Below are 23,390 nucleotides of genomic sequence, written 5' to 3'. Positions count from 1 at the left end.
ACCTGAGTCCAGATCCCCAGGGCCTGCATAAAAGTTGGGCTCACATCTCTAGCCCCATCGCTGGCCAGCAGTGGAGGGGATAGGCAGATCCCTGGAGCTCACTGGCCAGCTAGCCTAGCTGAACTGAGGAACTCTAGGTTCAGTGAGAGGCCCTGCCTCAAAATAGGAGATAGAGAGCAAAGGAGCAAGGCACCTGGAGCTGACCTCTGACCTCCATGTGTGTTCACACCTGTGCAGACACCTGCAGGAACAATACATACACTAGATATACAAACAAAAAGGCTTACATAAATGGAAGGTAGAAAAAAAAATGACTCGTATGCCCTGAGCATAAAAGATTCATTCTTTAAGTAGTTCTTAATATAGGCACAGAAGCATTGTGCATTCACTGTTACTGTGCGGGGTTGGGGGTAAGGAGATCGCCTTAACCAAAAGGCAGGAACACAGCAGATGAAACTCTCTTTAGAATCCAACACAGGAAGACTCAGAGAACACCTTCAAATGCTAGCCCAGAAAATGCTGGGCACTAAATAAACAACTGAATGATTTTGTGAAAATGTTGTGACAGACAGAACATTGCATATCAGCTGTCAGTGATGACAATGACAGGGACAGACAGGAGGACAGCTCGACCGAAAGGAGGACAGCTCCCGAGGACTGACTGTAATGACAACGGCTAGTAAAGGGAGCAGAGAGAAAGGAACCCACTTTCATCTGTGAGTTTAAAACAGATATTTAGAAATTAGGAAAATGATAAATGTTACAACTTATAAAGGCACAACGCTGCTCTGAAAAATCAGACATCAAAACAAGTCTTCCAAAGTCAGAAAATACGAAGAACAGGGAAGGAAGGGAGCCCATGACAGTCAGGAAGATGCTAAACATGTCTGTTCTAATCTGAAGCACGGATTAAAGTGGACGACTTTCTATTAAAATATGGATTAGTAAAGTGACCAAGACAAGAAAGGATGGGACATACTGAAAATGTCAAAGGTCTGCTGACATTAAGCAGAAAGGTGCTATCAACAGACAGATTTCACCCAGCTGCTCTGGGAAGATGTTAAACTACAGGTAGCAGACAGACCCAAAGCTGAGACAGACAGATTCCCAACTCCCACAGCACTGACCAATCTGACTTATGAGCAAGATCTGAGAAACATAAATAAGCAGAAATCTGAAATATTTAAATTAACATTTTAACATTAACATAAAGGCCAATTCAAAGACAAGGGCATTTCAGTCAGGTGTGGTGGGACACACCTTTAATGCCAGCTCCTGGGAGGCGGAGGCAGGCAGAGCTCTGGGAGTTGGAGGCTAGAAAGTGGGTTCCAGGAAAGCCATAGTTACAAGTAAGACTTTGTTTCAAAAAACAAAGGCAGGGACACTTCAAGGCAAAAGCGACCTACTGATCTAATTTCTCATAGTAGGAGCACTTGAAAGACCCCAGCTTAGCAGCAGTAACGCCATTTTGCAAGGCTGTACTTAAGATGACTGGTTCAGGGAAAGGTTAGAACACTGAGTACACAGCGGCTGCCAAGCAAGATATGTTTGGTTGAAGGCCTGGCAACAGGACGACTTCGGTTGAGCACCTGACAATGAAGAAAAGCCCCGGGAGAGGTCCCACACCCTGGTGGGGGGCCGAGTCAGTCGTTATGTTCCAAGAAGGTAGCTAAGAAACTTGCCCCCGGGCTGAACCCTTGGGGGGCCGAGTCAGCCGTTATGTTTCAGAAAGGTAGCTAGGAAACTTGCCCCCGGGCTAAACCCTTGCCATATTAGAATCCACCAATTATATCCCTGTAACCATGCATCTGCTTCTGTATGCTTGCTTCTGCTCCCCAAAATCCTATAAAAGCCCATCCTTGGTTCTGTGGGGCGCGCCAGTCCCCCGAGTGACTGAAGCGCCCGCAGGTGCCTGTGCCTGTGTATCCCGACAATAAACCAAATCCTCTTGCTGATTGCATCCTGTGGTGTCTCGGTCTGGTCTTTGGAGTTGGAGGGTCTCCATCTCGAGGGAAAGTTCTCCCTGAGAGCTTTTCATTTGGTGCATTGGCCGGGAAAGGAGATCCTCCACCCAGAGACCACCGACCACCCACTGGGAGGTAAGCCGGCCGGCGTCTGTCTGTCTGTCTGTCTGATTTTGTCTCGTTCTGCCTTATTCTGTCTGTTCTGTGAGCGCTCAGCCAGGTCTGTTCTGTGAGCGCTCAGCCAGGTCTGTTCTGTGAGCGCTCAGCCAGGTTGTTTGGAATTTGGGCGGGACGAAGAAGGAGCTGACGAGCTCGGACTTCTCGCCCCGCAGCCCTGGAAGACGTTCCAAGGGTGTTGGGGCCCGACTTTTCGGGGCCCAATCTGGGAGAGGAGAAAGATCCGGACTAACGGCACCTCTGTCTGTATTTTTGGCTTTCAGAGGGCCCCGGACCTTTGCCACCTCCATCTGACTTTTTGCTTTCAGTTTGGTACCAAAGCCGTGCAGCACGCCTGTCTGTTGTTTGTTTGACTGTTGGTGTTGTTTGTTTTCTCTGTGTTCTAATCTTCCTTAGAACTAACATGGGACAGTCCCTAACAATGCCCCTAAGTCTCACTCTTGATCATTGGGAAGACGTCCACGACCAGGCACACAACCAGTCTGTCGAGGTTAAAAAAAAAAGGAAAATGGCAGACTATCTGCACATCTGAGTGGCCCACTTTCGGAGCGGGATGGCCAGTGAATGACACATTTAATAAGATCATTATTTTACAGGTTAAAGATTGGGTCGTCCACGGACATCCTGACCAGGTTTCTTATATTATCACTTGAGAGAGTCTCGCCTTAACCCCCCCCCCCCAGGCGGAACCCTTCGTGGACCCGAATTGGCCTCCCCTCAACCCCCAGCCTGTCCCCTCGGCCCCGCCCGGTCCGCCGGCCATGTCTTCCTCTCTCTACCTTTGTGAAATCAGAGCCTTCTAAGAAACCTGTCCTCCCGGCAGACCCAAACTCCCCTCTCATAGATCTTCTCTCTGACAGGCCCGGCTGAAACGGAGGAGGCAGAGCCGCCGGCCAGATCAGTTGCCGGGCCACAGTCTGATAAGGGTTTCTCCCCTGTCGCAGGGAGATTGCGCAATAAGCTCGAGGTGATGCCAGATTCAACCTCCCAGGCTTTCCCACTTAGACAGGGAACCGGTGGCCAGACCCAATACTGGCCGTTTTCAGCAGCTGACATTTACAATTGGAAACAACACAACCCTTCTTTCTCCAAAGATCCGGTGGCACTCACCGACCTAATAGAATCTGTTTTACTTCCAACAGCTCTTACAGGCCCTCTTAACCTCAAGAAAAAAAAAAAACAAAAAAAACAAAGAGTGTTCCTAGAGGCCAGAAAGCATGTTCTGGGAGATGATGGGCGTCCCACCCAGCTGCCTGAGGACCAAACTGGGATTTTAATACAGCTGAAGGTAAGGGACACCTACGCCTTTATCGCCAGTTGCTTCTAGCGGGTCTCCGAGGGGCTATACGACGCCCTACTAATTTGGCTCAGGTAAAACAGGTATTACAGGAAGCAGGGGAAACTCCCTCCGCCTTTCTAGAGAGACTTAAGGAGGCCTACCGTATGTACACTCCCTATGACCCAGATGACCCAGGACAAATGACAAGTGTCTCTATGTCCTTCATCTGGCAGGCTGCTCCAGATATCAGGACTAAGTTACAGAGGTTAGAAAATTTGCAGGGCTATACATTACAGGATTTACTTAAAGAAGCTGAAAAGATTTTTAATAAGAGAGAGAATTGAGTCGAATCTTGGCCGCCGTAGTTCAGGGCCAAGAAAGGAAGGGAGATAGGGGGGAGCTCGAAAGGGGCTGAAGCTGGATAAAGATCAATGTGCCTATTACAAAGAGAAAGGGCACCGGGCCAGAGAGTGCCCCAAGAAGCCTGGCGGACCCCGAAAGCCTCGACCACGAACCTCCCTCTTGGCTCTAGATAAAGATTAGGGAGGTCAGGGCCAGGAGCCCCCCCCCCTGAGCCCAGGGTAACGCTTAAAGTTGGGGGGCAGCCGGTTACTTTCCTGGTAGACACAGGAGCCCAGCATTCAGTCCTCACCCAAGCTTCAGGACAACTCAGCGACCGGACGGCCTGGGTACAAAGAGCTACTGGTGAGAAACAATACCGATGGACTACGGACCGCCGGGTTCAGCTGGCTACTGGTAAGGTGACCCATTCCTTCTTACATGTTCCAGACTGCCCGTACCCTCTGCTGGGCCGTGATCTGCTCACCAAACTAAAAGCACAAATTCATTTTGAGGAAGGAGGGGCCCAAATAACTGGCCCCCACGGAACTCCCCTTCAATTTCTATGAATATAGACTATATGAACTGGGACAGGACAAGCCACAATCCCTAGAAATAGACACTTGGGTCACGAATTTTCCACTGGCTTGGGCAGAGACTGGTGGGATGGGGTTGGCACTCCAACAGCCCCCCTTAATTACACAGTTAAAGGCCACTACAACTCCAGTCTCCATAAAACAATACCCCCTGTCACATGAAGCTTATCAAGGTATAAGGCCTCACATTAGGAGGCTTCTAGATCAAGGCATCCTAATCCCCTGCCGGTCGCCTTGGAATACGCCTCTTCTGCCTGTTAAGAAACCCGACACTGGAGATTATAGGCCAGTACAAGACTTGAGAAAGGTCAACAAGAGGATAGAAGATATTCATCCGACTGTTCCAAACCCTTACAATTTGCTCAGTAACTGTTCATCGATGAGAAACAGGGGTATGCTAAAGGGGTCCTAACACAAAGGTTGGGACCCTGAAAACGCCTTGTGGCCTACCTGTCTAAGAAATTGGACCCTGTGGCCTCCGGCTGGCCACCGTGCCTAAGGATGGTGGCTGCTATTGCTGTCCTGATCAAGGACACTGGAAAATTGACTTTGGGACAGCCACTCACCATCCTAACACCCCACGCAGTGGAGGCCTTGGTAAAGCAGCCCCCAGACCGCTGGCTCTCTAATTCTCGCACCAAGCCTTGTTACTGGATACAGAACGGGTTCAGTTTGGGCCCGTAGTCGCCCTCAATCCTGCCACCTTGCTTCCTCTACCAGAGGAGGCAAAACAGCATGACTGCCTACAAATCCTCGCAGAAGTACATGGAACCAGGCCGGACCTATCGGACCAGCCTCTTCAGAATGCTGACCACACATGGTACACGGATGACAACAGCTTCTTGGCAGAGGGAGAGTGAAAGGCTGGAGCTGCGGTCACTACGGAGGACAAAGTGATTTGGGCGAAAGCCCTGCCTGCTGGTACCTCCGCACAACGGGCTGAACTCATCGCCTTGACTCAGGCGCTCAAGATGACAAAAGGTAAGAGGCTAAATATATATATACAGACAGCCGTTATGCCTTTGCCACGGTACACATCCACGGGGAGATCTACCGGAGGCGGGGGCTGCTCACATCTGAGGGTAAAGATATTAAAAATAAGGCTAAAATTCTGGCCCTCTTAGAAGCTCTATTCTTGCCCAAAAGACTGAGTATTATGTATTGTCCAGGACACCAGAAAGGGCACAACCCAGAGGCACGAGGAAACCGGCTGGCCGATGCCACGGCGAGAGAAGCGGCCATGAGCAAACAAATCTTGCCCTTAAATAGCCCAGACCAACCCACGCCCCCACCAGTGGGACAAACCAGTTGGGTTTATGCCCATGAGGACATAGAGCTCCTAAAAAAATGGGGGCCATCTACCACCCTCAACTAAAACAGTGGGTCTACAAAGGACTTTTGAATTGATCTCCTTTTTACATAAGAAGATAAAAACCTTACTAGATCGAGAAGAGATAAATCTGTTTTTTTTTTTTAATTGGGACAAAGCGATACAAAAGGTGACTGAGAGTTACAAAGCGTGTGCTCAGGTTAACCTGGGAAGGACCATGATTGGACAAGGAGTTCGTCCTAGGGGACACCGTCCCGACATCCATTGGGAAATTGATTTTACTGAAATTAAACCAGGTATATATGGATACAAGTATCTCCTAGTGTTTATAGACACCTTCTCAGGATGGGTCAAAGCCTTCCCCACGAAGCACGAGACTACAAAAATGGTCACCAAGAAGCTCCTCGAGGAAATCTTTCCCAGGTATGACATGCCTCAAGCGTTGGGGTCAGACAACGGGCCCGCTTTCGTCTCCCAAGTAAGTCAGTTGGTGGCCAAATTGCTGGGGATTGATTGGAAATTACATTGTGCCTATAGACCCCAGAGTTCAGGTCAGGTAGAACACATGAATAGAACAATTAAGGAGACTTTATCCAAACATACGCTTGCAACTGGCTCAAAGGATTGGGTGGCCCTCCTTCCCCTAGTTCTATATCGGGCCCGGAATACCCCGGGCCCCCATGGTCTAACTCCTTTTGAAATAATATATAGAACACCACCCCCATTTGTCCATTTCTTTGATTCAAACATTGCTGATTTTGCTGACAGCCCTTCTCTGAGGGCCCATTTACAGGCCCTACAGATTGTGCAGAGAGACGTCTGGAGACCTTTGGCCGCTGCTTACCAGGACAAGCTTGAACATCCGGTGGTGCCACACCTGTTCCAGATTGGAGACACCGTGTGGGTGCACAGACACCAGACCAAGAATCTCGAGCCACGGTGGAAAGGACCCTACACCGTCCTCCTGACTACCCTGACCGCCCTAAAGGTAGACGGAGTCTCGGCTTAGATCCACGCACCACACCTCAAGGCAGTCCGGTCTGAGGAATTGACTAATCACAACACTACACCCCAGACATGGAGAGTTCAGCGCACTCCAAACCCCTTAAAGTTAAAACTCCTACGTGGCTCCTCCTAGCCCTTTTGTGGCCTAGAGTCAGTGGGGGAATAAGCCCCCACCAGACAGAAATTTCTTGACCAAGTCGAGTGAAAGATTTCACTCAAAGTTAACAAAAAAAATGGGGGAATGAAAGACCCCAGCTTAGCAGCAGTAACGCCATTTTGCAAGGCTGTACTTAAGATGACTGGTTCAGGGAAAGGTTAGAACACTGAGTACACAGCGGCTGCCAAGCAAGATATGTTTGGTTGAAGGCCTGGCAACAGGACGACTTCGGTTGAGCACCTGACAATGAAGAAAAGCCCCGGGAGAGGTCCCACACCCTGGTGGGGGGCCGAGTCAGTCGTTATGTTCCAAGAAGGTAGCTAAGAAACTTGCCCCCGGGCTGAACCCTTGGGGGGCCGAGTCAGCCGTTATGTTTCAGAAAGGTAGCTAGGAAACTTGCCCCCGGGCTAAACCCTTGCCATATTAGAATCCACCAATTATATCCCTGTAACCATGCATCTGCTTCTGTATGCTTGCTTCTGCTCCCCAAAATCCTATAAAAGCCCATCCTTGGTTCTGTGGGGCGCGCCAGTCCCCCGAGTGACTGAAGTGCCCGCAGGTGCCTGTGCCTGTGTATCCCGACAATAAACCAAATCCTCTTGCTGATTGCATCCTGTGGTGTCTCGGTCTGGTCTTTGGAGTTGGAGGGTCTCCATCTCGAGGGAAAGTTCTCCCTGAGAGCTTTTCACACTGAAAAAGGAAGTCAGTGCCAGCAATACGGGCTCTGAGGCTGAAGGTGCTGGCTGCACCAGCCTGCAGAGTTGAGCTTGATCCCTAGAACCCACGCAAGGGCAGAATGAGAGAACCGACTCCACGGCGTTGTCCTCTGACCTCCACACGAGCGCTGTGCCACACAAACTCACACAGCTCATACTCCCCCCCACACAATGATCACAAATAGAATGATTTCCATCGCTGTCTCTCGATTATAACACAAAACAGGTCATAGTAAATGTGGGAAGACGCGATACATTCCAGTTAAAGTCAGGGATGAATACACTGTCACTCCCTGATGTCATCACTCCAGAGGTGGGAGTCAATCCACTCAGTTATAAAGAAAATAAAGCAGACATTTATATATTAGTTGGAAGGGAGCTCATTTGTTACCTTTTCAGTAATATGATGATGGACATGGAAAACCTCAGAGAATCAGTAGGAAGAGAACTTGATCATAAGGAGAGTTCTAAAGGTGACCCTCCAGAACCCATGAGCAAAATCTCAGCACCCTTCTGTGTATAGAAAACGGCTGCTTGAGAATACTGTCACCCTGGGGCTCCTGCAATTCAGCCTGAAAATAGGGAACCGAATGTGCAGAAATGAGATGAACCTGTACGACATGGCTGAGAAGGCACAGAGAAAACACACTTTACCTTCCAGCAAAAAAGACCAGCGCCAGACAGACGTTAACTTGGTCCATGCTGGGACTACGGTGGAAATACAGACTTGCTCAGACTTGCTGATTTTCACAATGGGGCAAGACGCTCTGAAGTTCACACCGAAACTCAAGTCCTTGGGTAGAAAAAAACGCTAAAGCAGTACCATTAAGAATAGAGAGTTACTTGGGTAATGAATGTCAGAGACCCAAACAAGTGAAAGAAAGACATATTATTCAATAAAAATTATTGAGAAAATTGAGGAGCAAACTAGAAACATAGATGTCAATGTAAGGACTCCATGCTGTGCCTTAAAATGAAGCTCAAAGTACTAAAATTTTAAAGTCTAAAAAAAGGAAACTATTATCGTATGAAAAATATAAAAGATCTTTAAAAACCCTGAAGACAAGGCGGTGTGGGGAGACTGCTTGGTGGGTAAGAGCTCCAGCAAGTAATGGAGCAATGAAGACCCAAGTCTGAATTCTCAGCTCCCACATAAAAGAAACTGGCCACGATTGCAAAGTCCCAGCATTGGAGGTGGGGACAGAAGAAGGAGTCTGGGATGGCACTGGCCAGCCTAGCTAATGAAGTGGGTTTGGGGTCACTGAGAGTTCCTACCTCAAGGGAATAAGGCTGAGAGCAACAGAGTAAGACCCCCGATGTTATCCTCTGGGCTCTGTATGCACACACACACACACACACACACACACACACACACACACACACTCACACACACACATGCACACTCACACACACCACAACATACACACACACACTCACACACACCACAACACACACACACTCACACACACCACAACACACACACACTCACACACACTCACACACACCACAACACACACACACACATACACACCATACCACACTATACCACACCACACACACCACACATACCACACACACACATGTATACACACACACACACCATACAACACCACACACAGCACACAAACATACACACACACACACCATACCACACCACACACACCACACACACCACACATACCACACACACACATGTATACACACACACACACCATACAACACCACACACAGCACACAAACATACACACACACACCATACCACACCACACACACCACACCATACACACATACCACACACAGACAAACACACACATACACACACACACACACACACACACAGGTGCATGTACCCGTATACTCCTAGGCACAAGTCAGTCATAGATGCATCACATGCACACCCTACATCCTACACACACACACACACACACACACACACACACACACACACACAAACTTTCAAGGTAAGAAGGAGCTTTCTTAAAAGCTATAAGAGAAAATGTTTCTGCAGTTAAGTTAATAAGTTGGTAGGGACATAAAATACAATATTAAAGGCATACATCACTACAGATTGGATAAAAATCATACTGAAACAAGAAAACTACAGATTAGGGAGAAACTACATCGAATTAAAATTACAGTAAAATGGCCTTTTTTATTTTTCATACAAAGACTCTTGTAAATTCATAGTGAAGAGCAATAAGGCAATATGTATGCACACTAGGGCTTAAACAGCTCAGAGCCTTAAAAGGAAGAGTGTAAAGGACATTGAAATACATTCAAAGATGCCCCACTTTATTCATGAGAAAATGGTGAGTCAAACCCACACAGTGATGAACCACGATGCGTTCACCCAGTCATCCAGGATCACAAGGTGGATAAGCATGCACTGGAGAGAGTTGGGGGCTCTCACTGTCCTGCCCTGGAGAGAATGGGGGGGGCTCACTCACTGTCCTGCCCTGGAGAGAGTGTGGGGTCAAATGTATCAACTTTTACACGTTCTTTCCAATTTTAAGGCTTTATCTTTGTGACACGCCTGTACTTATGAGAAACAGTATTCTTTTTAATCGCTAAAGACCAGAAATAAAGTGTCTGACCTACTATCATTTGGGAACCAAGTTAATTCACACCCTGTAATGGGTACCGAGATAGCTGTTTATAAAGAATATAGTAGACTTAGGTGTGACAACTGGCACGGTCTCTAGGTTACAGTAAGTAAAAAAAGCAGTCAGCAGCAAATGCACACAGTCTGCGTAGGCTTCCGTTTATGCTGTGTATTTATATCCGTGTTTATGCTTAGATATGTGGAAAGCGTCTGGAACATGGAGTAGCTCGGCAGCCTGAGAGCGGTCCGTACTGCACAGCCCTTCCCACTGTCGAAGCATCTGTGTAGTGTTACCTGTTCCCGAGTTAAGACCACGGATGAACAGATCCAATAACCGTTATTGGATCTGTGCCTGGCTAGTTCTGGGTTCCTTATTTGGAACTGTGAAGTTTTACTTTTTAAGCTCCTGCTACTCAAAGGAGACCTCTGTGCCTAAACAGGAGATACAGATGAACGAAAAGAAATCAAAGCAGTATTGACCCTGTGCCAAGAGCTGCCATTGAGCCTCTCAATTTGCTCCTATGAGGGTCCCCAACACTGCCCCTCTACAGGGTCAGGGCTGGGGGTGGGGAGGGGGGGACTGGCCGAGTGTATTAGGAAAACAGTCAGAGGTGGAATAAATTGCTCCCCAACCCTGCTCACAGCTAACTCCTGTCCCCCACCACTGCTCACAGTGAACTTCTACAAACATACGGTGAGCTCACTTTTTTATTGAGGTCTTCCTAAACTTTTTTTCCCATTTTGATTTTTTTTTTCACCCAAGTTGCTTTCACATTGCCTTGGCATACCGATAAGTAAAATGGGTATAAAAACTAAACATTCAAGACCAAGGTACATTGTATGACGTTCTCAAAGAATTAATAGCAACCGTACACAAACAACAAAAACTCCTCAATTCTTTGCTAATCATACAATGTTGCCACTTGTTAAGAATGAAAGCAAATGTGCTTTTTAATTTTTCCATAAAGACCTGGACCTTGACTGGGTTTTGATACCGTAGGATATAGCTCATTTTCAATATTTTTCAGAATTGCTTGATAATTCGATTTTATAATAAAGGCTGGTTTTGCTCCATCGTGTAAACTAGAGCCTGTCCTAGTTTGGTTTCTGTTGCTCTGGTAAGTCACCGGCTAAAAGCTACTTGTGGCAGAAAGGATTTATTTCATGTCACAGCTCACGGTCCTTCAGGAAGGGAAGTCAGGGCAGGGACCAACAGACTGGAAGAGAAACAAAGGCCTTGGAGGAAGGCTGCTTCTGGACTTGCTCCCAAGATTTTTTTTTTTTAATATACCCAGGACCACCTCTAGCAGTGGTCTGGACCTGCCTACATCAGCCATTAATCAAGACAACACCCCCAAAGACTTGCCTATAGATCAACCTCATATAGGCATCTTCTCGATTCATGTTCTCTCTTCCCAAATAACCCTAGCTTGTGTTAAAGCAAACTAACAAAAGCAAACAAAAAACTAATGAGCACCAGGCCGTCTCAGAAATTCCATCTTGATCCTAAACCAAAATTAATTAAATTAATTTATTTTGTTTTATAGACAGGGTCTTACTGTGTATGTAAGCCTTGGGTGTCCTGGAACTCAATATGTAGACCAGGCTGGCTTCAAACTAATGGATCATTAGGTGAATGAAATGCAAACAGCAGTTTTGAAACCCAAATAGTCAATCTAATTGGATACATGCCAGGGAATAAGTAAACCCTCGTGCTCCCACGGGAGCTGAAAACTGCAGGCACAGAAAAACACTGCAGTTTGTGACTTAGCAGGACTCTGGGCTCTGAGCTGAGGGGTTTCCGGTATTTGTTTTGGTGTTGTGTGGTGGAGTGGCACCTGGAATGACACAGACATGGCCATGGCCACAGCTGCAGGGAAGTCATGTGATGTGACCCAAGTGACTGCACTTCATGTCGGATACCCATCTTTGAATTCCTGTTTGCTCATTAGTGTTCGGGGACCTTTTACTGTCACCACATTTCTGAGACGGCCACATTCTGATACATGACCCCACCGTTTAGGGAGTTATCCTCTACTGCGGGTGAGTCATTTGAGCATTGACTCCAGCTGTGAATCAGCCCTTGCCTCCCATTAAATGTGGGACACCGTGGGATGCTGGACGCACGCCTTGGAACCAACAGGTACTAACAACTGGTGGCCTTCTTCCTTTACCAGAAAATGTGGACCTCGGTCTCCATAGACATGTTCTGATTGGTCTTCAGTACTCGCACATCTGCCTACATGCAATTTACATGGATAATGTAAACGTAACAGGGTGAGTGCTATCACTGTGAACCCACTGTGCCTCTATAAACACCAGAAAGGTGCACACCAGGCCACAGCACACTATACTTTTGATGTTCTATCTAGGACTACACTAGTGGGTTTCCTTTTTTTAAATTTTTTATTAGATATATTTCTTTACTTATATTTCAAAGGTTATTCCCCTTCCTGGTTTCCTGTCCATAGTCCCCATTTCTTCCCCTCACCCTCCCCCATACAGTATTGCCCCCCCATATTCCCCTGCACTGGGGGTCCAACCTTGGCAAGACCAAAGGCTTTCCCTTGGGTTTCTTGACCTTAGAACAGACACACTTGGGTAAAAATCAGAGCAACAACTGTAAACCATGCAAGAGCTGTTGAGGTGTGGGGAAGGCAAGTTTTGTACTCAAGATAGTTTCGTCCATCTGTCATGTTGAGTAGTTGTGTCTGAGCAGTTCAACTTTGCCTCTGATCCACTGTGAATCAGAGCAGTGGAAACAACGGCATCTTATTCTAATATCAAGAGAACGTTAGAATAAACATCGGCTTAATAAACATTGGACACTTAAAACCAATTCCTGTCATTAAGAAGAAGCAGAAAGTATATTTCTTATTCTTTTTCTTGCTTTTCCCATCTCTTCCCTCTCCACTTCTCTCTCTCTCTCTCTCTCTCTCTCTCTCTCTCTCTCTCTCTGTGTGTGTGTGTGTGTGAACATCACCCACTCTGATAAAGCACATTCATTTTTCATTATAACTTCATCCCCTGACGGTCAGGGTTGGTCCATACTTGATGGAGCTCAGTCTGGGATGGGCTCAACAGCAGAACATGTGCTTAGCATAGGCAAATTCTCTGGGTTTGATCCCCAGCATGCCCAAAACAATACTGAAAGGCAAGGCTATAAGAACACTTTGCTAAGTAGTTTATTAACAAAACAGCAGTTCACATGTTCTGATCCTAAGTAGCAATCTACTTGTTACCTATACAATTCGCTTTCCCCCTCCTCGCCCCCAAGAGCGACCTAACTCTGCATGACATATAATACCAGTCCCATTTCCAAGATGCGGAAAGGAGGTTCAGACATGGAAGTAATCACCCTGAGAAGCAACAGCTACAGTATTGCAAACCAAAGGGCACCTAAGCCAGTGTGATACTGGGCCCAAGCTCCTCTGCATCCAGCCATTGCCAAGTTCATCTCTGTCCCCTGAGTCTGTAAAGGACGGCACACACGCACTGCTGACCACCGACATATGATAACTGAGCATACTTATGGGACACAGAAAATTCGATGCACTGAGCATGCTTGATCATGCTTACCAAGTTTCTGCATGGTTGGCACTGTTCTTTCTTCTTTCTGCTCCTCCTCCTCTCCTGCTCCTCCCCTTCCTGATCCTCCTGCTCCTTCACTGTAATAATGGATCAAAGCCAGCCCTTGTGCATTCTAGGCAAGTGTTCAATCTACTGTTGGGCTACCTCTCTAGACCAGCAGCACTTATAGTCAACCATAGGCAGAAACATGTCTCATGGCCATCAAGTCATGAATGCAATACTAATGGACAATAACAAGCCATGGAGGCTGAGTCACTCTATACTGTGGATTCACCTTGAATGTTATTGTATAAGGAAAAGCACACACACACTCACACACACACACACACACACCAAATAAAAACAACAACAACAACAACAACAACAGTTCCTGTATGTATCCACTGGGAAAAAGCCAGGATGGGTAAATGCAGCATGAAAGATTGACTAATGGTGGTCAGAGCTCCGAGGAGCTGGGTTTCTTTTGGGGATGATGTTGTGTGACTCTAGTAATCACTTAAATACTAAAAAAGTTGATTTTTAAGATGTTTAAATTTCTCAGTGGAGCTGTAACTAAAAGATAGATCGGCTTTAGTCCCAGCAGGCAGGGCCTAGAGCATCAAGAGAAATGAAAGCACTTTGGAAACATGAATGAGAAGCCAAGGAAGGAACCACTTCCACAGCTCTCGGGCAAACACAAAGGAACTAGGGCTGGGCCTCCCTCAGCAAACAAGTGCTGAGCTGGAGCCAGCTGTGCCCGGTACAGGGTGTGGCATGCTGCCCAAGTGGACAGGCTTCTGTGGGATTTGGCTATGGGTTTCATTTTGTAAGGTTTTAGACCAAATGCATGTGGCAACAGCCCAGTGACTTTTGCTAATTTGTACAATGGTACGTTAATAATAAGGGGAAAAAATTAAGGAAGGTAAGCAGGTATTAAGACATGGGTATAGGCCTTTGTGGTTTCAGTCCTGAGGACTGTAAATGGAATAAAGTTTGTAGAGAGGAAGCAGCAACCGTCATTCAGGAATTGACACTAGCAAGGGAGACTGTTGATGTGATGGTGATTGACAGCAGTGGGCAATGTTGGGTGTCTGCCATGGGGAGCAAGACACCTTGTGGGACAGATGACCTGGAGCTAAAGAGGAGAGTGGGGGAGGGGAGCAGGGACAGAGAAAAGTTGAGTTTAATTTGAAATGACTTTGAAGCACCCCGATGAGGAGACAGAGTGCTGAGATCCCGAAAGGGGCGGGGCTAGCGGAGAGGTCTAGGAATCTTCCTGTAGACCTTGCCTCCTTTTCCAGCATTCTGCTGCAGAAGATCTGGAAAGTGTGACATTTAAAATGACTGAGTCACCTTTGTAATTGCTAACTAAGTCAGGCCATGACTAATGGCAATGCTGATCTCTACCCACTAAGCACCCCCCCTCTAGTGGGGGACGGGTTACCCAGCTGAAAAGATTTGCTTTCTCAGCCTCTAACACTTAAGCAATCTTCTGACATCATTCGGCCCAATGAGATGAGAGATGGGAGGGGAGCATCCTTTCTCGAATAAAAAGCCCAAACCTCTCTAATAAGTGCGGTGTCAGTCTTTAGCTATTTTGTTTTCCTTTCCTCTAGACTAGCCATGTAAGCCCAGAGATACAGCAGCCACCTTGTGACCATGAGGCAAAGAGATTTAGGGTGAAGTATTACAAAGTAGGAGGGGAGAAACAAAGATGAGAAGGAGCTGGTCTTGTTGGTGAGCGTTCCTTGCAGCAGCCCCAGATGGCCTTTACTGGGAACTTTGCCTTTACGCAACAAATAACTTGCCTCTATTTAAGGTAGATCCAGATGGACGTATACACTCTTTCTGTTTATTTTGGCTGCTAAATACAATCCTAGTTGAATCAAGTCATCTGGGCATTTTATTCAGACACAGACAGACAGACAGACAGATGGACAGACGGACTGGGCGCGGGTATGCAGGCACACACACACACAAAGGATGGGAGGAGGGGGAGGGAGAGGGAGAGAGAGAGAAACAATGTGACTATCAGTATTTTGAGAATGTTTAAAACATACCCCTACATTGTTTACTTTTTCCACGGAGTCTTTCTCCTTTCTCTCCATTCTAAATTGAAACTAAAATGTTACCAGTACCAGGTGGTGGGGTGGGGGGTTCAGTGGTCAAAGCATTTGCCATACAAACTTGAGGACCAGAGTTCAGATCCCCAGAACCTAAGTAAACATCAGGTAGGATGTCAAATCTGTCGTTCAGCTTATTTGGAGGCAGAGATGGGGATCCCCAGAGCAAGCCGGCAAACCATGCTGGTGAGCTCTGAGCTCGGTTGAGAGACTCTGCCTCTGTTGATAAGACGCAAAGGCAACCAAGAATGATTCCTGCCAACCTTGAGTCTCCACATACACGTTTATCCATATTTGTGCACACTCATACACCTGTGTCCACAAACATACAAACATGCATGCACATACACCCACATAAAACATGGAAAATAATTTTCAGGCACTGTCTTGGCTGCTAGTATGAAGAAACCGCAGTCACCAGTTGAAGGGGCTGCGCTCCCAGACAACCTCTGGTCTATTCTGGTTGATTGACGTAGTTCATGTAAACAGCTTTAGCCAAGCCTGTCCACCTGACTCTCCTAAGGATTACGGTCTCTGGAAGGAGGAATTTTCCTCTCCCTCAGGCACACAACTAAGAAGACAGCAAGACACTGGCCCTAAGTGTCCTGGCCTTTTACACAGGTGCTCTCCTTAGCTGAGCTCTGGCATGGCCTCTCCAGAACCACAGTCAATAAAGTTCCAGGAAACATGGACTGTCCTCTGCCCCAAAACTCCCATTGTCTGTAGTCAAGAACCATGCTGAAGACTTGGGTCTCCATGGCAACAGTGCTGGTTTTAAAGGCCTGCCAGGGAGAGTTATCCAAGGCTTCAGGACCAGGAAGAGCTGGTAACTGATCTGTGTTTATCTCCTCGCTGCTGTAGATTGGGTAGCGATTTGTGTTTCCCTTTTTGCTTTGGCTGCCGGGAAGCTCTGAGCAGCCTTTGGTTCCCCTCTGGAAACTGCATTCACCTTACAATACATTCCTGCTTTGTAGATTGTCTGATATTAGCTCTGATGTCTTGGGACTGTGAGCTGTAGGGGTCATCTCCAGTTCTGCTCTGTGTCTTCCTTTCAACTCCGTTCATTATGAATTTTCAGTTGCTTTCCACCTACTTCTGGCAAACCCAACTGTTTTATGGAATGGGGGCCATGTAAAGCCCATAGTTTGTAAAAAAAAAAAAAAAGCCCCAGGCTACCATTATAATAAAAGTATCTCTAATTTGTATCTCTAATTTGTCAGGGATCACCCGTGAATACAACACTGTCCTATTTACCCAACTGTAAGGCCTTTTCATTATTCCCATTTTATAGAAAGAAATCGAGTCACTCAGAACTTAGGGGATTTACCAAGGACCATGCAGCGAATCAACGAAAAGCCCAGGCCAATGAGTTTTGAAGGATACACCACACAGCTAGCACTTAGTTTCTATCTGCATGAAGTGGAAGCATGACTTCACAGGTTGAATCTATAAATCCTCATGCCTGCAAGGGCTCTTGGGATGGTTTTACATCTCTTAGACTCTTAGCTGAGGCTTAGCAGGAGTTAGCCACTAGCTGTTAGGAATTGTAGATAGTGGCTTGGGTGCCTTCCTCTGACAGCTTGCCTGTACTGATCTGAAACCACCTGTGCCTCTTCCCAGCTAACCCTGGAGCTGAACTAACTTCCGGTCCAAAGATAAGTCTGACTGTCTCTTCTGGGTGACTCCATCTGAGATTCATCCTGTCACCAGAATCCACCATCTACAAAGGAAATGTTCCTGAAAGTTTCCCACCGGTGTCTGGCTCACTGGGCACCCACATGGCGGTTTTTGTTTGTTTGTTTGTTTTTTGTCTTTACCACATTGTACTGTTTCAGTGCATGCCCCTTAATGTGTGAACGCGGTTGTTCATGATGCAATGTCCGTCTGTATACCTGGTCTGGGGAAAGCCCAGACCCCCACAGAAAGGAAAGAACCAGATCAAATAGCAAGGGGAGGTTTCAACTGCATTACTGGCTACAGCCAAGGAGAAGCATGTGGTGTCTGCAGAGCAACAGTGGGAGCGGAATCGCCCCTTGACTCCACGGCAACAGTGGCCAAGGAACTAATGAATCCCTTTCTCACCCAGCTGAACTCGGAATTACTAGTTTCCTCTTTGAGTCTGTTTTGTCTTATGCTATGAGCCAAGTTAGTCAAATATTACAATTCCTTTCTAAATATTTTAGCAGCCAGAGGCAGGAGTTCCACCACGAGAAGGCAGAACTCGCCAGGAGATAACTGTGTGACAGGCTCATTGTTGGGGTTACCCACGCACAGACATCTTGGTAGGCCTGCTCAGTGGTCTCTACCCATAAACAGTCCCAAGAAGACAAACTGTTCAATGCTCAGTCAGAAGCCTGTGGTTAAACAAACATGCTCCTATAGTCTCTAAGTTCGGGACTCAGACATATAAGGTCACTAGGTCATGTAACAGAGCAAATTTCTCAGGACATCACTCTTTTTATAATGTGACTATGTCCTAAAAATTTACCACATGTATAGAAAAAATTTATTCATTCTATTAAGTTATTTTTTGAAAGTTGATTTTACGTTTTTTATCTTTGCTTTGGGTGTTTTTTTGTTTGTTTGTTTTGTTCCTGTTTCAGTTATTATTTTTGGGGTGTGTGTGTGTGTATGTGTGTGTGTGTGTGTGTGTGTGTGTGTGTGTGTGACATTGAACTTGTGGAGATCAGAGAACAATTTGCAGGGTCAATTCTCTCCTTCTACCACATAGATTCTGGGGGTTGAATTAAGGTTGTCAGGCTCGGCACAAGCTCCTTGACCCACTGAGCCATCTTGCCTGCCTCTTCGTAGATTTTCAGACATTAGCCCTGATCTATCGATTATATCTGTCAAGCGCAGAAGGCAGGAAAAGTTGAGGCTCCCTGATGAAACCCTCTCTGTTCTGTGTTAATATCTGGTGTTGCAGCTCTCTCCCCGGCTCTGATATTCCTTTTTTGTGTGTGTTGGAATGACTGTGAAATCTCAACCTGTACTCTATGGTTGCTGAACAACAATCGCCTAAAACGAGCGTTGCCAGGCTGGGCCAGCTGGCTGTCTCCCATTCCTGAAACTGAATGTTCTTAGACACACGCGCTCTCCTCCGCCCCTTCTGCTGCTGGCTGACTTAGTGTAGCACCGTGTCACACTCACAAGTGCCTGGAACTGAGGCTCCTGGAAGGACTGAAAAGGGGTGTACAGCAGCCTGACACCTCTGCCCAGATTAGGGCACCAAAAATTGCATATGGGTGGTGCGTTTGCCATTTGAAGTGACAGACCCCTGTCTCTCTGTATTTCTCATCTGTGGAAAGGCACAATGATTACAGAAACCACAGGACTCTTAAGTTAATGCATATGGAGGCGTCTACAGTGTCCAGCCGTTTCCTGCTACTTCTGCACTGTTTTTTTTCTTTCCTCCCCTGTCCTACTCCCTGTTTTCCTGATTTGGTTTTTCCGTGTTTGAAATGCATCTCTAAAGCACATTAGCTGGGAGTCTGCAGCAGTCTGAGCACTGCCATGGTGGACGCCCTTCGGCATCAAATATCTACTTAAGTTGTTATTGAAGTAAAAAAAAAAAAGCCACAAGTGGTGTGCACATGTCTAAAGCACATAACTTCCTGCGTTTCAATGTATGGGGAGTGAGTCCAGACCCAAAGTGCCTTGAAGACCTGTCCAGGCCAGTAGGAAGTCCAAAGGCAGCCACTTCTGACCTTTACTACTACTACTTTATAGTTTAGAGAGGATGGCTTTTAGAAGAAGGCTGGGGCTGAACAGAGAGTTTATCGGTGAAACCCCTGGTCTTGTAGACAGAGCAGGATTCATTTCCAATACACACTCAGTGGCTCAAGAGCAATACATCCATAACCCTAGTCCAGGGGATCCAATGCCCTCTTCCAACCTCTAGGGGCACCAGGCACACAGTCCTGCACCTCAGAAGACTTACACAGAAAGTAAAAGGAGTGAACCTTAAGAACAAGGCTGGAGTGTCTGAGGATTACGATACTAACTAGTGACAAGAAACCCTCTCCTGAACCTCTCTGAGGTTACGGGGCTTCTAGCAAGGAGATGGACGTGCACAAGCTTTAAAAGTCACACAAGTCTGCCCAACAAATGCCTTCATCTACATCCAAGGACCCCAGGCACAGAGGAGGAATGCCAATGTCCCACTGGAAACTTTCCTCACAGTGTCCCCAGATTGTGTGTCAGAGATGCTTCTGGTTTGTCCTGGGGCCATTAGACAGGCTTCCTGGATTTCTGCGCAGATTATCTATCCAACTGAAGAACACTCAAGGTATGCAGAAGAAGGCATTTGTTCCCACAAGAGAATGGGTATTCAGGGGGAAATAGCCGCACTTACCCAGTCCTGCACACCTCCAAAGGACTTTAAAGGCCATTTGTGGCCAGATGTAAATGAGTGGCTAGAGATAATGGACAGACACACACACTCTCTGGTTCCTGACCTCAGCAGGCTTGCAGATAAGCCTCCCGGGAGTCAGCACACCAGCTCCTGGCCAAGCTCTGTCACCAGGAACTGTGTGACCTTGGATAAGTCACTTCTCCCTCCAGAACTGGTTTTCTTCCTGGGGGATGGTCCAGTGTCCTCAATCCTTGTCTGATTGTGCAGGTCCCCAGATCTCTCCTAATCGCCAGCACCCCTTCTAGGAGCACCCCTCACACCAGGGAGACCCACCCTTTTGTTCTCAGGGGTGACTTGAGGAAGGGAAGCAGAGCCCCCTTGGGGCATCAGGCCTAAGAGGCCTCCGTGCCAGAAGCTGCTTACTAAAGAGTGCTGTCCTGGGAGGTCACCAGACAGCCCTGAAGTGACCTCGTGTGGCCATGGTCCCTTTCGGGCCGGTGGCGGGCGGGGAGCGAGTGGCTGCCGCTAGGGCTGCTCGGAGCACCGCCAAGATCTAGTCGTGGCTGGGGACTGCAGTCTGGAGGGGGTCCTGAAGACTCGCGCCCAGCGTCCCTAACACCGCCAAAGGCTACTACACCTCAGGACTGTCCCCACTACCCCCACGACAACCCGAGCCCGCCACTCCACTCAGGGCCCGGACGCGAGCGGTGCAGCTACCTGCAGCTGGCCGTAACCGGGCCGACTGGACTTTTACTGGAGTCGCGGTCCCCGCTGTCCCTGTCCTCTTGCCGCCTCGAGGATCCCAGTTGATCTGCCGGCAGTGCCTGGCGTTGCTTCTGCGCGCCTGGCTGAGCTGGGCTCTGCGCTCCAAGCTCTCCCGGCTGGGCTTAGGCGCTGCCGGGACGCGGAGGCGGAGCCGCCGCCCCCACCTGCTCCTGGCGGCCGTCCTGGAGCCTCGCCGCCCGGCTCCCCGGGACGCGACCCAGAGGGCGGGGTGGCTCTGGCACCCAGGAGGCGGTCCTGGCTGCGCAGCGCAGCTCCCAGGTACAGAGTCCCGAGTGTGAGCCAAGGGGACAATGGAGCCAAGGGCTGGAGTTCCCCTGCACGCCACCTCATCTATATATTACAAACATTTCGGAGCCCTCGCTAAGCCTGCTACAGCGCTATAAGCAAAGGGACAAAGGGAGAACGGGACAGCCTGTTGTCCCCATGAGCATGAGCAGGTACATATAATACAGAGCCAAGAAGACATCCAGTACATCCCTGTACACCCAATTTAGACCTGGGCTTGAAAGGCGGCGGTGGGTGTGTGGGTGGAGAGAGCTGGGGGCGGGGGTAGGATGGGCAGAAAAGCTTGCGCCCAGAGAAAGGTGAGCTCAAAATATCCTGGTATCCTGGTAACACAGGGAGGTGCGCAGGTAGGGCTTCGGGTGGGGCTAAAGGGGAAAGAAGGCGGTTTGAAATCTAGAGTAAGCCTTCCCAGTGAAGTTGGGTGGCAAGCAAGTCCCTGTGTCACTTCACTGTCCCACTGTCCAGAGCTTGGAGGATGCAGATTGGTGTCGGAAGCTACTGTAGACACTGTGCTGCTCCAGGTGCTGCTTCAGGCTGGCATTTCCTGTTTCTCACATCTTAGGCATTCCTGCCAGATAAGGATGTCCTGCTGGACTCTTGACTGGTCCTTCAGTGCTTGAGGTTCTTTTGTGAGCTTGTTGCTCTGCGAGGTCCTACAGTGCACTAGCTAAGGCGTCAGGCTCTCTACTGTCAAAGCCCTGGCTCCAGTACTGGGAGCACCCTTGAGGGAGTCAGTGCCAGCAGCTGGCTACCACACAGGATTGCAGCCTATCTCTCCATTCACATGGTCCAAGTTTATATCCCCAGTAGACCTTGGCGACTTTGCTAATTACTTATGTTTATAGCCTGACAAGCTTATGGCTATAGCAAGGATTACACTCAGGAGGGCCACAGAGATGGCTCGGAGGTTAAGAGCACTCAATGACTGCGCTTCCCGAGGTCCTGAGTTCAATTCCCAGCAACCACTTGGCAGCTCACAACCATCTGTAATGGGATCAGATGCCCTCTTCTAGTGTGTCTGAGGATAGTGACAGTATACACACATAAAATAAATAAACAAACCTTAAAAAATACACTCAGTTATGTCTTTCACTTTTGTACTGACAAATATTCAACTTTCTCTTGATTTAGGCGAAGAAGGGGTTATGTGTAGAATGATAATACATGATCCCAGACATGAGACATGAAGAGTATACTTCAACTAAAAGTCACTAGCCATTCTGTACGAGCAATTGCCAAAGACAGTCTTCGGTTGTTAATCCTCACTCTCGTTACTCCATAGTCCCACCAGGTCTTCTATGGAGCCCCAAAGCACAAACTAGTTGAACAGACATAGTCATTTATCTTGCAGCTGGACTATATCTGAAGGATATACTAGTTCAGCTTTTTAAATGCTTGATTCAAAGCAGTGGTGTTGGTAGAGTGGGGCTATTTGGGGCTGAAAGCATCATGAAGTTTTTGTGTTCAAGAGCTCAGTGTCTCGTGGCACATGTGGTACTCCCTGTGTCTTTTCCTCTGGACATTGCCAAAGGATTAAGTCCCTGGGAGCCATGTTCCAAATAGCTAAGCTGCTCTCCCCATTCTCTCTATGGACAGAATTCAGAATGGTGTCCAGTTAAAGACTAAGGTACCAGTACCTTACCTGACCACCTAGACTTTAGCATACTTGTCTAGCTGAGTTCAATTCCCCGTACTACCAAGATAAAACAAAGCAAAACCCCTCAAACAACAACAATAACAATAACAAACAACAAACCTTATCAAAATTAATATAGTAGGGATAGATGGCTCGGCTAGTAAAGGCACTAGTTACCTGGTGACCTCAGTTGGCCTGATGAACTGAAAGTGGGAGTTGTCTCTCTCTCTCTCTCTCTCTCTCTCTCTCTCTCTCTCTCTCTCTCTGTGTGTGTGTGTGTGTGTGTGTGTCTGTGTCTGTCTGTCTGTCTGTCTCTGCCCTTCCATTCCCTGTTTTCTTTATGCTTCTGTATCCAGTGATGTTACAACTATATTTCAATCAGGAAACAACTAATGTGGCACCACCACTGTCTCCAATAGATAGAGTAGAAGATGGAGACAGTGTGGTGTTGCTAGGCACCGAGACAAAGCC

General features: G+C 47.6%; 1 protein-coding gene across 3 annotated transcripts in view; it reads right to left on the bottom strand.

Annotated features, from left to right (window-relative positions):
* Positions 1 to 21,453, bottom strand: part of Wipf3 (WAS/WASL interacting protein family, member 3) — a 79,848-nt gene extending 58,395 nt beyond the window's left edge. For 2 of the 3 annotated variants that reach the window (NM_001398730.1, NM_147211.3), the window contains exon 1: positions 20,930 to 21,061. The gene's annotated coding sequence lies outside the window, so the exon portion shown is untranslated. Of the gene's footprint in view, positions 1 to 20,929 lie in introns of all 3 variants that reach the window. The other variant, XM_039107139.2, reaches the window with a different exon arrangement.
* Positions 21,454 to 23,390: the final 1,937 nt, after the last annotated feature.

Source organism: Rattus norvegicus, chromosome 4 (assembly GCF_036323735.1).
Source record: "Rattus norvegicus strain BN/NHsdMcwi chromosome 4, GRCr8, whole genome shotgun sequence".
In the NCBI taxonomy this organism is placed as follows: Eukaryota; Metazoa; Chordata; class Mammalia; order Rodentia; family Muridae; genus Rattus; species Rattus norvegicus.
The sequence above is the reverse complement of the archived record's forward strand: the minus strand, read 5'-3'. Positions and strand labels throughout refer to the sequence as shown.